Source organism: Mesoplodon mirus (assembly GCF_964341445.2).
Source record: "Mesoplodon mirus genome assembly, chromosome: 6".
NCBI lineage: Eukaryota > Metazoa > Chordata > Mammalia > Artiodactyla > Ziphiidae > Mesoplodon > Mesoplodon mirus.
The window spans coordinates 91,017,867-91,030,881 of NC_138982.1; the positions used below are offsets into that span (position 1 = coordinate 91,017,867).

General features: G+C 39.9%; 1 pseudogene across 1 annotated transcript; it reads left to right on the top strand.

Moving 5' to 3' along the window:
• The first annotated feature begins 297 nt into the window (after nucleotides 1-297).
• LOC309806318 (inosine-5'-monophosphate dehydrogenase 1-like) lies at nucleotides 298-1,638 on the top strand (annotated as a pseudogene). The gene has a single exon. The product of its transcript is annotated as an inosine-5'-monophosphate dehydrogenase 1-like (transcript).
• The last annotated feature ends 11,377 nt before the right edge of the window (nucleotides 1,639-13,015 follow it).

Genomic DNA, 13,015 nt, shown 5'->3' on the forward strand with positions numbered 1-13,015 from the left:
GGGCTAAAGTCGACAAGATGCTAGCAGGGGGCATGAGAGTGGTTCAGTCCTGACATGGCACGGGGCTCAGAGGCTCTGCTCTTCTCCCCACCCCCTGTGATGCTTCCCCTGGCGTGGCAGGCCCTTCCCTTTTCAGGGACCCCTCCTCACCCAGTAACATTCACTTTCCTCTCTTCACAGAGATTTCCTGATTCTCTGAGGATTCATAGACTTCACAGCTGATGAGCTGGACCTGATTTCAGCCCTGACTTGGAAGATCATGCTGAAGACGCCACTCATCTCCTCCCCCATGGACACTGCGACAGAGGCTGACATGGTCATCGCAATGGATCTGATGGGTGGTATCGGTTTCATTCACCACAACTGCACTCCAGAGTTCCAGGCCAACGAGGTCCGGAAGGTCAAGAAGTTTGAACAGGGCTTCATCACGGACCCTGTGGTGCTGAGTCCCTCACACACCGTGGGCGAGGCACTGGAGGCCAAGATCCAGGATGGCTTCTCCGGCATCTCCATCACTGAGACGGGCACCATGAGCAGCAAGCTGGTGGGCGTCGTCACCTCCCAAGACATCGACTCCCTCACCGAGAAGGACCACACACCCTCCTCAGTGAGGTGATGACACCGTGGAATGAGCTGGTGGTGGCTCTAGTGGGTATGACACTGAAAGAGGCAAATGAGATCCTGCAGCACAGCAAGAAAGGGAAGCTTCCCATTGTCAATGATCAAGACGAGCTAGTGGCCATCATTGTCCGCACTGACCTGAAGGAGAACCAGGACTACCCTCAGGCCTCCAAGGATTCCCACAAGCAGCTGCTGTGTGGGGCGGCCATGGGCACCCATGAGGATGACAAATACCACCTGGACCTGCTCACCCAGGCTAGTGCTGATGTCATAGTGCTGAACTCATCCCAAGGAAACTCTGTGTATCAGATCGCCATGGTGCACCACATCAAGGGGTACCACCACACGGTACCCCCACCTCCAGGTGACTGGGAGAAATGTGGTGACAGCAGCTCAGGCCAAGAACCTGATTGATGCTGGTGTGGACGGGCTGCGTGTGGGCATGGGCTGCGGCTCCATCTGCATCAACCAAGAAGAAGTGATGGCCTGTCGTCGGCCCCAGGGCACTGCCATGTACAAGGTGGCTGAGTACACCCGGCGCTTCAGGGTGCCAGTCATAGCCAATGGTGGCATCCAGACCGTGGGGCCTGTGGTCAAGGCCCTGGCCCCTGGAGCTTCCACAGTGATGACGGGCTCCCTGCTCGCCACTACCACGGAGGCCCCTGGAGAGTACTTCTTCTCGGATGGTGTGAGGCTCAAGAAGTACCGGGGCATAGGCTCGCTGGACGCCATGGAGAAAATCAGCAGCAGCCAGAAGCACTACTTCAGCGAGGGAGACAAGGTGAAGATCATGCAGGGTGTCGCGGGCTCCATCCAGGACAAAGGCTGCATTCAGAAGATCGTGCCCTACCTCATAGTGGGATCCAGCACGGCTGCCATGACTTTGGTGCCCGTAGCCTGTCTGTCCTGAGGTCCATGATGTACTCAGGAGAGCTCAAGTTTGAGAAGCAGACCATGTCGGCTCAGATGAAGGGTGGTGTCCACAGCCTGCACTCTTACGAGAAGCGGCTGTACTGAGGACGGTGGTGGAGGCCAAGGTGGCAGAGGGTTTGGGTCCCAGGGTCCCTCTTTGGGCATAGCCTCCCTCCATAACTCCCTCCATAACTGAGTGCAAATCGTCCACAGATTTGCACTACTGGTTCCCCAGCTCCTTTCCAGGGAGAGAGAAGGGGAGGCCCTGAGGCTCTGAGGCCCCTCCCTGGGCTTCCGCCACAGGTTCAGGACTGCTCCCAGGCCGGGCTGCCCTGGGAGCCCCACCAGGTTCCCCCTTCTTCAGTTCCCCTGAGCCCAGCCAGCCTGGGCTCTCAAGCTCTCCCCCTGCCTCAGGTCTTTCTCACTGCAGCCTGCTCTGGCCTGGCTCCTACCCCGGGGACAGGTGGCCCCCTGGCTTCTCCTATAGGGCACCTCCCTCCCTAGCCCCACCCCAGAAATGGTGCTCTCCTGGCCCTGCCTCTGGCCCCTTCCTGGGCTGCTGCCCCCTCAGCCATGTGGCACTGCTGGGTTCCTGACCTAGGCCAGAGGGAGGTCTCTGCCCACTTCCCCTGGCCCTGGACTATCCAGGCCCTGCTCCTCAGGTCGCCCCATCCCTGGCCCTGGGGAGGAGGCTGCCCGTCATTCCTGATTCACCCCTGTGCCCAGGTGTACCGTTCCTGCCCTCTCCTCTCAGCTGCAGTTGAAGGCTTTAACTTTGCACACTTTGGGGTCACAGTTGCATCATTGTATGTTAAATAATCTGAATAAATCAAGAGGTTTCAATGCCTCCTCAAAAAATAATAATAATAATAATGAGGTAGCTACTAACAGATGATTCATCTTGTAAACAGATGACATAAACCTATGGTATCGCTAAATACAGTACAGTACAGTACAGTAAGGGTATTTTCTATTCCTTATAATTTTCTTAATAACATTTCCTTCTCTCTAGCTTACTTTATCGTAAGAATACTGTATATAATACATGTAACATACAAAACATGTGTTAATAGACTGTTTGTCAGTAAGGTTTCCGGTCAATAGCTGGCTATTAGTAATTAAGTTTTGGGGGAGTCAAAAGTTATACATGGATTTTCGACTGCACAAGGGGTCGGTCCCTCTCACACCCACATTGTTCAAGGGTCAAATGTATTTTTATTTATTAGGTTAGTAAAGATAATTTTGTACACATAGGTCTAGCAACCACTGGGAAACACCAGAACTATATATTATCACGTATTTTTACCCAGTCTTACAAAACCCAATACAATCTTTTTTTTAAACATCATCTGTCATTCTTCTTTTAAATTATTTATTTATTTATTTATTTGGCTGCATCAGGTCTTAGTTGCAGCATGCAGGATCTTCACTGCGGTATGTGGGATCTTTCGTTGCAGAGCACAGGCTTCTCTCTAGTTGTGGCACGCAAGCTCAGTAACTGTGGCGCATGGGCTCAGTTGCCCCGCAGCATGTTGGATCTTAGTTCCCCGACCAGGGATTGAACTCACGTCCCCTGCGTTGGAAGGTGGATTCTTAATCACTGCACCACCAGGGAAGTCTCCCAATACAATCTTATCAAGCAATATCTGCCAAATCCTGACATTTGTGGACTTGCATACACCTATTATGGACACTGGTTGAAAACCTTGTAGCAAGTTGACAATTCACCTTTAGAATTCCCTGTGTGCTGGAATTTAGTAACAGATCTGTCAAGCCACAATTACCAAGCCAAAGTTGCATTTTATTTCCAAATGCCCATAGAAGCATTTTTATTCAACTGGCAAGTCTCTGGTTTAAAAATGTTATTCCTTAGATTCTGCACTTCATGAGGTTATCTAATAGACAGAGATTGGTTCACCAATTAGATGAAATCTAATCTAAATCATAAAATGAGCTGACTGAGGTTTAGTTAGCTGGAAATCCCTTGGTAAATTATAAAAAGTGAGATATAAACAGGACAAGCACCATTGCATAATGACTAATTACAAAAGTGAATGACTATGACAAAATGAGAGGTTAATTTGAAAATGCACCTGTAAATGAAAAACAAAACAAAACTTAAAAAGAAATATAATACACTAACTTGGATATATGTGTGTGTGTGTGTATGTGTATATATATATATATATATATATATATGATTTAATAGCCATATTTGTTAAATACAAAAGGAAAAGAGGATCAGACTATGAGTAAATCTGGAAATACTTGCATATCCTCTTTGCCTTAATTAACTCATGCCTACAATGGATAGCAGTGAGTTCTCTCTTCTTAATAAGGATTATATAAGACCACCATGGAAATAAACTTGGGAAAGGATATAACCTTTGGAGAAGGTAGCACTAAATTATTTACAAACTGCCCAAGTTAAAAACAGTAGAAGATAAAGAACTCTAATTATGCAAGAGGTCAGTAGCTCTTTTGCAAACATGAACATAAAAGGACTTCCACAGGGACTGGCAAATCCTGGACCATTAAACATCCTCCTAAAAACCTAAAACCCTTACTTTGCAGAGGGAACACCAAGTGACCATTCTTTTTTTTGTTTTAATAGATCTTTATTGGAGTATAATTGCTTCACAATACCATGTTAGTTTCTCTTGCACAACAAAGCAAATCAGCCATATGCATAAGAAAGCACAAGAGATCATATTTTCAAATGGGCAATGTAATGAATGATATGATAAAGGTTTTTCATGCCTTACTAATTTTGATGGTAGACGTCACATTTGATTAGCCTGGTTAAGTGTCCATTGTCAAGAGCAGCTTAGGTAGAGAGAAATGTCCTCTCTTATTGTCAAATTGTCACTTAAATTTATTTAGAATTTCATCCCTATTTAAAGTTCTCACATCAGGGTACAAATTAAAGGCCGTCCCCCAAATGCTTTAAATACTGGAAGGGAACTCCAATATATAGTTATTGAAGGCAAAAAGGAATTTTAGTAACTTATTTTATAAAAATTTGACTTTGCATTTCTATCAAGAGGTGGAAGCAAGAACCTTGCCCCAAAGATTTGTTGTTAAAATACAGAAGATGATACTTTCCTGCCAATGGACCTGCCTAGATGGCAGGGGGAAAAGAAACAACTAGAGTTCCTGCTATCCAATATTTGAGGCTAACTTAAATAAATCTCACTGGCACATAATAAAACAGTTCATTGTTCTATGCTCAACCACTATAACTCAAAAATAATAATAACTATCATTCATTGAACAGTTAGTTTATGCCAGGCACAAGATTGAGTGCATTGCAAATATAATTAATGGCTGTATTAGATGGTTATTATTATCCCAATATTCAGATAAAAATATTGAGACTCAGAATTTAAAACATACAGCATGGTCAAATCACTGGAAACCAGCGGAGACGGGATTTATATAACACAGTCAAATCCTGACTCTAAAGTTTGGTTGTTCCTATATTGTTTCTTAAATTATCCACAAAACATGTTTACACTTTTTTTTTAATTTAGGAGGAAAACAGATTTTTATTCCACAGTTTCCTTACTGTTAAAATGATATTGGGGGAATTCCCTGGCGGTCCAGTGGTTAGGACTCCACAATTCCACTGCAGGGGGCCCGGGTTTGATCCCTGGCCAGGGAACTAAAATCCCATAGGCCATCTGGGGTGCAGCCGAAAAAAAAAAGAAAAGAAAAAAAATACCTTCAAAAATAAAATGGTATTGTTATTGTCTTCTTCGATTGATTCTCATGTAGGTTAAAATTGAAGTAGATATGTAAACCTGCTTTAAAAAGTAACTTTTTGGGCTTCCTTGGTGGCACTATGGTTGAGAATCTGCCTGCCAATGCAGGGGACACGGGTTCGATCCCTGGTCCAGGAAGATCCCACATGCCCCAGAGCAGCTAAGCCCATGCACCACAACTGCTGAGCCTGCGCTCTAGATCCCACGAGCCACAACTACTGAAGCCCGCGCACCTAGAGCCTGTGCTCTGCAACAAGAGAAGCCACTGCAATGAGAAGCCCGCTCACTGCAAGGAACAGTGGCCCCCACTCGCCACAACTAGAGAAAGCCTGCACGCAGCAACGCAACCAAAAATAAATAAATAAAATTAATTTATTTATTTTAAAAAAATTAACTCTTTCACAGGTCCTACAAAGGTCTTCTGCCCATCTCAATTCCCCTACAGAAAATGGTAAGGTTTGTTACCTCCAAGAGGGAAACCAGCTGGATGTTAAGAAAGGGTAGAAAGGAAGATTTTCATTACATGCCCTTTTACTCTTCCGAACTACTTTAATCAAAAAAATAAATAAAATTTAATTAAAAATAATTTCCTCATATGATCCATGTAGTAATAGATTATAGCTTGAGACATCAGTATGAATTCATGTCTGGCTTAATATAAGTACAGATGGTTACATATAGAAATATTCACAGATACGTGTATATACACAGCTTAGTATGCACACCTATATTTTTTGCTCTGTCAACTTAGAGGACCTAAAAAAAGTAAAGATACCCCTGTAGCAACAAGCATACCTAGTGCCCAGATCTTGGTTTCTAATATGATTTTCCAATAAAAAGAAAGGGCTCCTTCAAGAAATGGTTGACTCTAAAACTGGGGCAAGAATTACAGAAGATGAGCCTAGAGCATTTTGTACTGTCAGAAAGTGGGGAAGTACTCAAAAAACCCAAAAAGCCACATAGATGGGTGTATATCGAATGAGTACAGAAACCACTGAGTTCCCAGTGGCCAAAGCTGAAACAATTGGTAAAGAAAATAAAGTAGTACTGGATTATAAAGTAAAGTATAAAATAAATATCCATGAGTCTACACTAACATAAATAAATGACAGAATAAAGTAACAAATGAGGGAGAAGAGACAAGTGTTTTGTGCAGAAGAATTCCAAATAATTTATGTAGATATTCTGCCTTCAAGGAGGGGGAATACACCTCCCCATTCCTTAGGTTAGGACTGCAAATAGTGGCTTCGTTCCAAAGAGTACAGCATGGAAAGTGGGGAAAAGAATAACTTTACAGTAGAAAAACCTGAGAAACAAACACTACTTCAGCCAGGTGATCAAGCTCAACATCAAGAGTCACAAATCATGTCGATAGTGTGTAGCCTTGCTATGGTGAGATGACCACTTTACCTCTGTGGTCTTTCTCCCAGTAACCCGTAATCCCAGTCTTATCATGAAAAAAATATCGAAGTCCAATAGTAGAACATCCTACAAAACATCTAACTAGAACTTCTCAAAAGTGTCAAGGTAATCGAAAACAAGGAAAATTTGAAAAGCTGCCATAACCAAGAGGAGTCTAAAGAGATACGACAACTAAATGTATGTAGAATCCTGAACGGGGTCCTAGAAAAGGGACATCAGGTTAAAAACTAAAGCAATATAAATGAACTATGAAAAATAGTTAGTAGTCATGTATTGATATTGGTTCATTAATTATGACAAGTGTATTGTACTAATGAACAATAGTAATAACAGGGGAAACAAGGTGTGGGGTATTGGACTATAAACAGTATCTACTATCGTTTCAATATTTTCTGTAAATTGAAAACTATTCTAAAAAATAAAATCTGTATTAAAAAATGAAAAAACATAAAACAATGGTTTTCAGACATTGGAAAACAGGCGTCACAGGGCAGTGACACTTGAGAGAAGGTAGACAAACAACATAAACCCTAAGATTTCCCAACGCTCTTCCTATAGAGTATGTGAGAGTTGCAGCTCAGGAAGGGAGACCCTAACAAAAGTCACAGGTCCCTTGAGTCAAAGAGACTAAGTTCAGAGACTGAGGACTCCAAGATAGCTAGAATGTACAGAGCAGATTAGAGGGAGCATCAGAGATCTGTAGAAAATTGCCCTTGACTTATCAGCTGTGTGCTGATTAGAACATGTGTGGAAGAAGACTATACAGAGCCAAGAAAAGAATACCAGAAGGGATCAGGTAAAACAATACTACTAAAAACCATCTAAAGATTCAATGCAATCACTATCAAAATTCCTATAGCATTTTTTACAGAAATAGAAAAAACAATCTAAAAACATCTAAAGTTCATATGAAACCAAAAGACCCTGAATAGCCAAAGCATCCTGAGAAAGAACAAAGCTGAAAGCATCAGATTTCTTGATTTCAAACTATATTACAAAACTATAGTAACACTATGATATAGGAGTAAAACACTATGATAATGGAGTAAAAAGGGACACACAGACCAATGGAACAGAATTAAGAACCTCAAAATAAAGCATGTATTTACAGTCAACTAATATTTGACAAGGAAGACAGGAATACCCAATGGAGAAATAATGGTCTCTTAAATAAATGGTGTTGGAAAAAATGGATAATCACATGCAGAATATAAAATTGGATCTCTGTCTTACACCAGTCATAAAAAATTAACTCAAAATATATTAAACACTTTTTTATAAGAAAAATGGTTTATTTTAATTTTTATTTAATTTTTGAATTTTTGAATTTTATTTTACATTTTATACAGCAGGTTCTTACTAGTTATCCATTTTATACATATTAGTGTATATATGTCAATCCGAATCTCCCAATTCATCACACCACCACCACCACCCCCGCCACTTTCCCCCCTGGGTGTCCATACATTTGTTCTCCACATCTGTGTCTCACTTTCTGCCCTGCAAACTGGTTCATTTATACCATTTCTCTAGGTTCCACATACATGCATTAATATATATTTGTTTTTCTCTTTCTGACTTACTTCACTCTGTATGACAGTCTCTAGATTCATCCACGTCTCTACAAATGACTCAATTTCCTTCCTTTTTATGGCTGAGTAATATTCCATTGTATATATGTACCACACCTTCTTCATCCATACGTCTGTCAATGGGTATTTAGGTTACTTCCACATCCTGGCTATTGTAAATAGTGCTGCAATGAACATTGGGGTGCATGTGTCTTTTTGGATTAGGGTTTTCTCTGCGTATATGCCCAGTAGTGGGATTGCTGGATCATATGGTAATTCTATTTTTAGTTTTTAAGAAACCTCCATACTGTTCTTCACAGTGGCTATATCAATTTACATTCCCACCAACAGTGCAAGAGGGTTCCCTTTTCTCCACACCCTCTCCAGCATTTATTGTTTGTAGATTTTCTGATGATGCCCATTCTAACTGGTGTGAGGTGATACTTCATTGTACTTTTGATTTGCATTTCTCTAATAATTAGGGATGCTGAGCAGCTTTTCATGTGCTTCTTGGACATCTGTATCTCTTCTTTGGAGAAATGTCTATTTAGGTCTTCTGCCCGATTTTGGATTGGGTTGTTTATTTTTAATATTGAGCTACATGAGCAGTTTATATATTTTGGAGATTAATTCTTTGTCTGTTGATTCGTTTGCAAATATTTTCTCCCATTCTGAGGGTTGTCTCTTCATCTTGTTTGTAGTTTCCTTTGCTATGCAAAAGCTTTTAAGTTTAATTAGGTCCTATTTCTTTTTGTTTGTTTATATTTCCATTACTCTAGGAGGTGGATCAAAAAAGATATGTCATTTATGTCAAAGAGTGTTCTTCCTATGTTTTCTTCTAAGAGTTTTATAGTGTCTGGTCTTACATTTAGGTTTCTAATCAATTTTGAGTTTATTTTTGTGTATGGTGTTAGGGAGTGTTCTAATTACATTCTTTTACATGTAGCTGTCCAGTTTTCACAGCACCACTTAGTGAAGAAACTGACCTCCATTGCATATCCTTGCCTCCTTTGTCATAGATTAGTTGACCATAGGTGTGTGGGTTCATCTCTGGGCTTTCTATCCTGTTCCATTGATCAGTATTTCTGTTTTTCTGCCAGTACCAAACTGTTTGATTAATATAGATTTGCAGGATACTCTGAAGTCACGGAGTCTGATTCCTCCAGCTCCATTTTTTCCCCTCAAGACCATTTTGGCTCTTCAGTCTCTGGTGTCTCTACACAAATTTTAAGACTTTTTGTTCTGGTTCTATAAAAATGCCATTGGTAATTTGATAGGGATTGCATTGAATCTGTAGATTGCTTTGGGTAGTACAGTCATTTCCACAATGTTGATTCTTCCAATCCAAGAACACGGTATATCTCTCCATCTATTTGTATCATCTTTTATTTCTTTCATCAGTATCTTATAGTTTTCTGCATACAGATCTTTTTTACCTCTTTAGGTAGGTTTATTCCTAGGTATTTTATTTTTTTGTTGCAATGGCAAATGGGAGTGTTTCCTGATTTTCCTTTTCAGATTTTTCATCATTAGTGTATAGGAATGCAAGAGATTTCTGTGCATTACTTTTGTACCCTGCAATTTTACCAAATTCATTGATTAGCTCTAGTAGTTTTCTGGTGGCATCTTTAGAATTCTCTACGTATAGTATCATATCGTCTACAAACAGTAACAGTTTTACTTCTTCTTTTCCAATTTGTATTCCTTTTACTTCTTTATCTTTGATTGCCGTGGCTAGGACTTTGAAAACTATGTTGAATAACAGAGGTGAGAATGGACATCCTTGTCTTGGTCCTGATCCTGGAAGAAATGCTTTCAGTTTTTCACCATTGAGAATGATGTTTGCTGTGGCATTGTTGCATATGGCCTTTAATATGTTGAGGTAGGTTCCCTCCATGCCCACTATCTGGAGAGTTTTTATCATAAATGGGTGTTGAATTTTGTCAAGAGCTTTTTCTGCATCTATTGAGATGATCATATGGTTTTTATTCTTCAATTTGTTAATATGGTGTATCACACTGATTGATTTATGTATATTGAAGAATCCTCACAACCCTGGGATAAATCCCACTTGATCATGGTGTATGATCCTTTTAATGTGTTGTTGGATTCTGTTTGCTAGTATTTTGTTGAGGATTTTCGCATCTATATTCATCAGTGATATTGGTCTGTAATTTTCTTTTTTTGTTGTATCTTTGTCTGGTTTTGGTATCAGGGTGATGGAGGCCTCATAGAATGAGTTTGGGAGTATCCCTTCCTCTGCAATTTTTTGGAAGAGTTTGAGAAGGATGGGTGTTAGCTCTTCTCTGAATGTTTGATAGAATTCATCTATGAAGCCATCTGGACTTGGACTTTTGTTTGTTGGAAGATTTTTAATCACAGTTTCAATTTCATTCCTTGTGATTGGTCTGTTCATATTTTCTACTTCTTCCTAGTTCAGTCTTGGAAGGTTATACCTTTGTGAGAATTTGTCCATTTCTTCCAGGTTTTCCATTTTATTGGCATAGAGTTGCTTCTAGTAATCTCTTAGGATGCTTTGTATTTCTGCGGTATCTATTGTAACTTCTCCTTTTTCAGTTCTAATTTTATTGACTTGAGTCCTCTCCCTCTCTTTTTTAATGAGTCTGGCTAATGGATTATTACTTTTGTTTATCTTCTCAAAGAACCAGCTTTTAGTTTTATGGTTCTTTGCTATTGTTTTGTTTCTATTGGATTTATATCTGCTCTGATACTTATGACTTCTTTCTTTCTACTAACTTTGGCTATTGTTTGTTCTTATTTCTCTAGTTCTTTTAGGTGAAAACTAAGATTGTTTATTCGAAATGTTTGTTGTTTCTTGAGGTAGGATTGTATTACTATAAACTTCCCTCATAGAACTGCTTTTGCTGCATCCCATAGGTTTTGGATCATTGAGTTTTCATTGTCATTTGTCTCTAGGTATGTTTTAATTTCCTCATTGATTTCTTCAGTGATCTCTTGGTTATTTAGTAACGTAAAATTTAGCCTCCATGTGTTTGTGATTTTTATGTTTTATTTCCTTGTAATTGATTTCTAATCTAATAGCGCTGTGGTCAGAAAAGATATTGCAATGATTTCAATTTTCTTAATTTAATGAGGCCTGATTTGTGACCTAAGATGCAATCTATCCTGGAGAATGTTCCGTGCACACTTTAGAAGAAAGTGTAATCTGCTGTTTTTGGATGGAATGTCCTATAAATGTCAATTAAATCTATCTGGTCTATTGTGTCATTTAAAGCTTGTGTTTACTTATTAATTTTCTGCTTGGATGATCTGTCCATTGGTGTAACTGACGTGTTAATGTCCCCCACTATTATTGTGTTACTGTCAATTTCCTCTTTTATAGCTGTTAGCAGTTGCCTTGTGTATTGAGGTGATCCTATGTTGGGTGCATATATATTTAAAATTGTTATATCTTCTTCTTGGATTTATCCCTTGATCATTATGTAGTGTCCTTCCTTGTCTCTTGTAACTTTCTTTACTTTAAAGTCTATTTTATCTGATATGAGTATTGCTACTCCAGCTTTCTTTTGATTTCCATTTGCATGGAATATCTTTTTCCATCCCCTCAATTTCAGTCTGTATGTGTCCCTAGGTCTGAAGTGGGTCTTCTGTAGACAGCATATATATGGGTTGTGTTTTTGTATCCATTCAGCAAGCCTGTGTCTTTTGGTTGGAGCATTTAATCTATTCATATTTAAGGTAATTATCAATATGTATGTTCCTATGACCATTTTTTAATTGTTTTGGTTCCATTTTTGTAGGTCCTTTTCTTCTCTTGTGTTTCCCACTTAGAGAAGTTCCTTTAGCATTTGTTGTAGAGCTGATTTGGTGATGCTGAATTCTCTTAGCTTTTGCTTGCCTGTAAAGCTTTTGATTTCTCCACTGAATCTGAATGAGATCCTTGCTGGGTAGAGTAATCTTGGTTGGAGTTTCTTCCCTTTAATCACTTTAAATATGTCATGCCACTCCCTTCTGATTTGTAGGGTTTCTGTTGAGAAGTCAGCTGTTAACCTTATGGGAGTTCTTTTGTATGTTATTTGTTGTTTTTCCCTTGCTGCTGTCAATAATTTTTCTTTGTCTTTAATTTTTGCCACTTTGAGTATTATGTGTCTCGGCGTGTTTCTCCTTGGGTTTATCCTGTATGGGACTCTCTGCGCTTCCTGAACTTGGGTGGCTATTTCCTTTCCCATGTTAGGAAACTTTTCGACTATAATCTCTTCAAATATTTCTTTGGGTCCTTTCTCTCTCTCTTCTCCTTCTGGGACCCTTATAATGTGAATGCTCTTGCATTTAATGTTGTCCCAGAGGTCTCTTAGGCTGTCTTCATTTCTTTTCATTCTTTTTTCTTTATTCTGTTCCACAGCAGTGAAGTCCACCATTCTGTCTTCCAGGTCACTTATCCGTTCTTCTGCCTCAGTTATTCTGCTATTGATTCCTTCTAGTATAGTTTTCATTTCAGTTATTGTATTGTTCATCTTCTTTTTTCTTTAATTCTTCTAGGTCTTTGTTAAATATTTCTTGCATCTTCTCGATCTTTGCCTCCATTCTTTTCCCGAGTTCCTGGATCATTTTCACTATCACCATTCTGAATTCTTTATCTGGAAGACTGCCTATGTCCACTTCATTTAGCTGTTTTTCTGGGGTTTTATCTTGTTCCTTCATCTGGTACATAGCCCTCTGCCTTTTCATCTTGTCTATATTTCT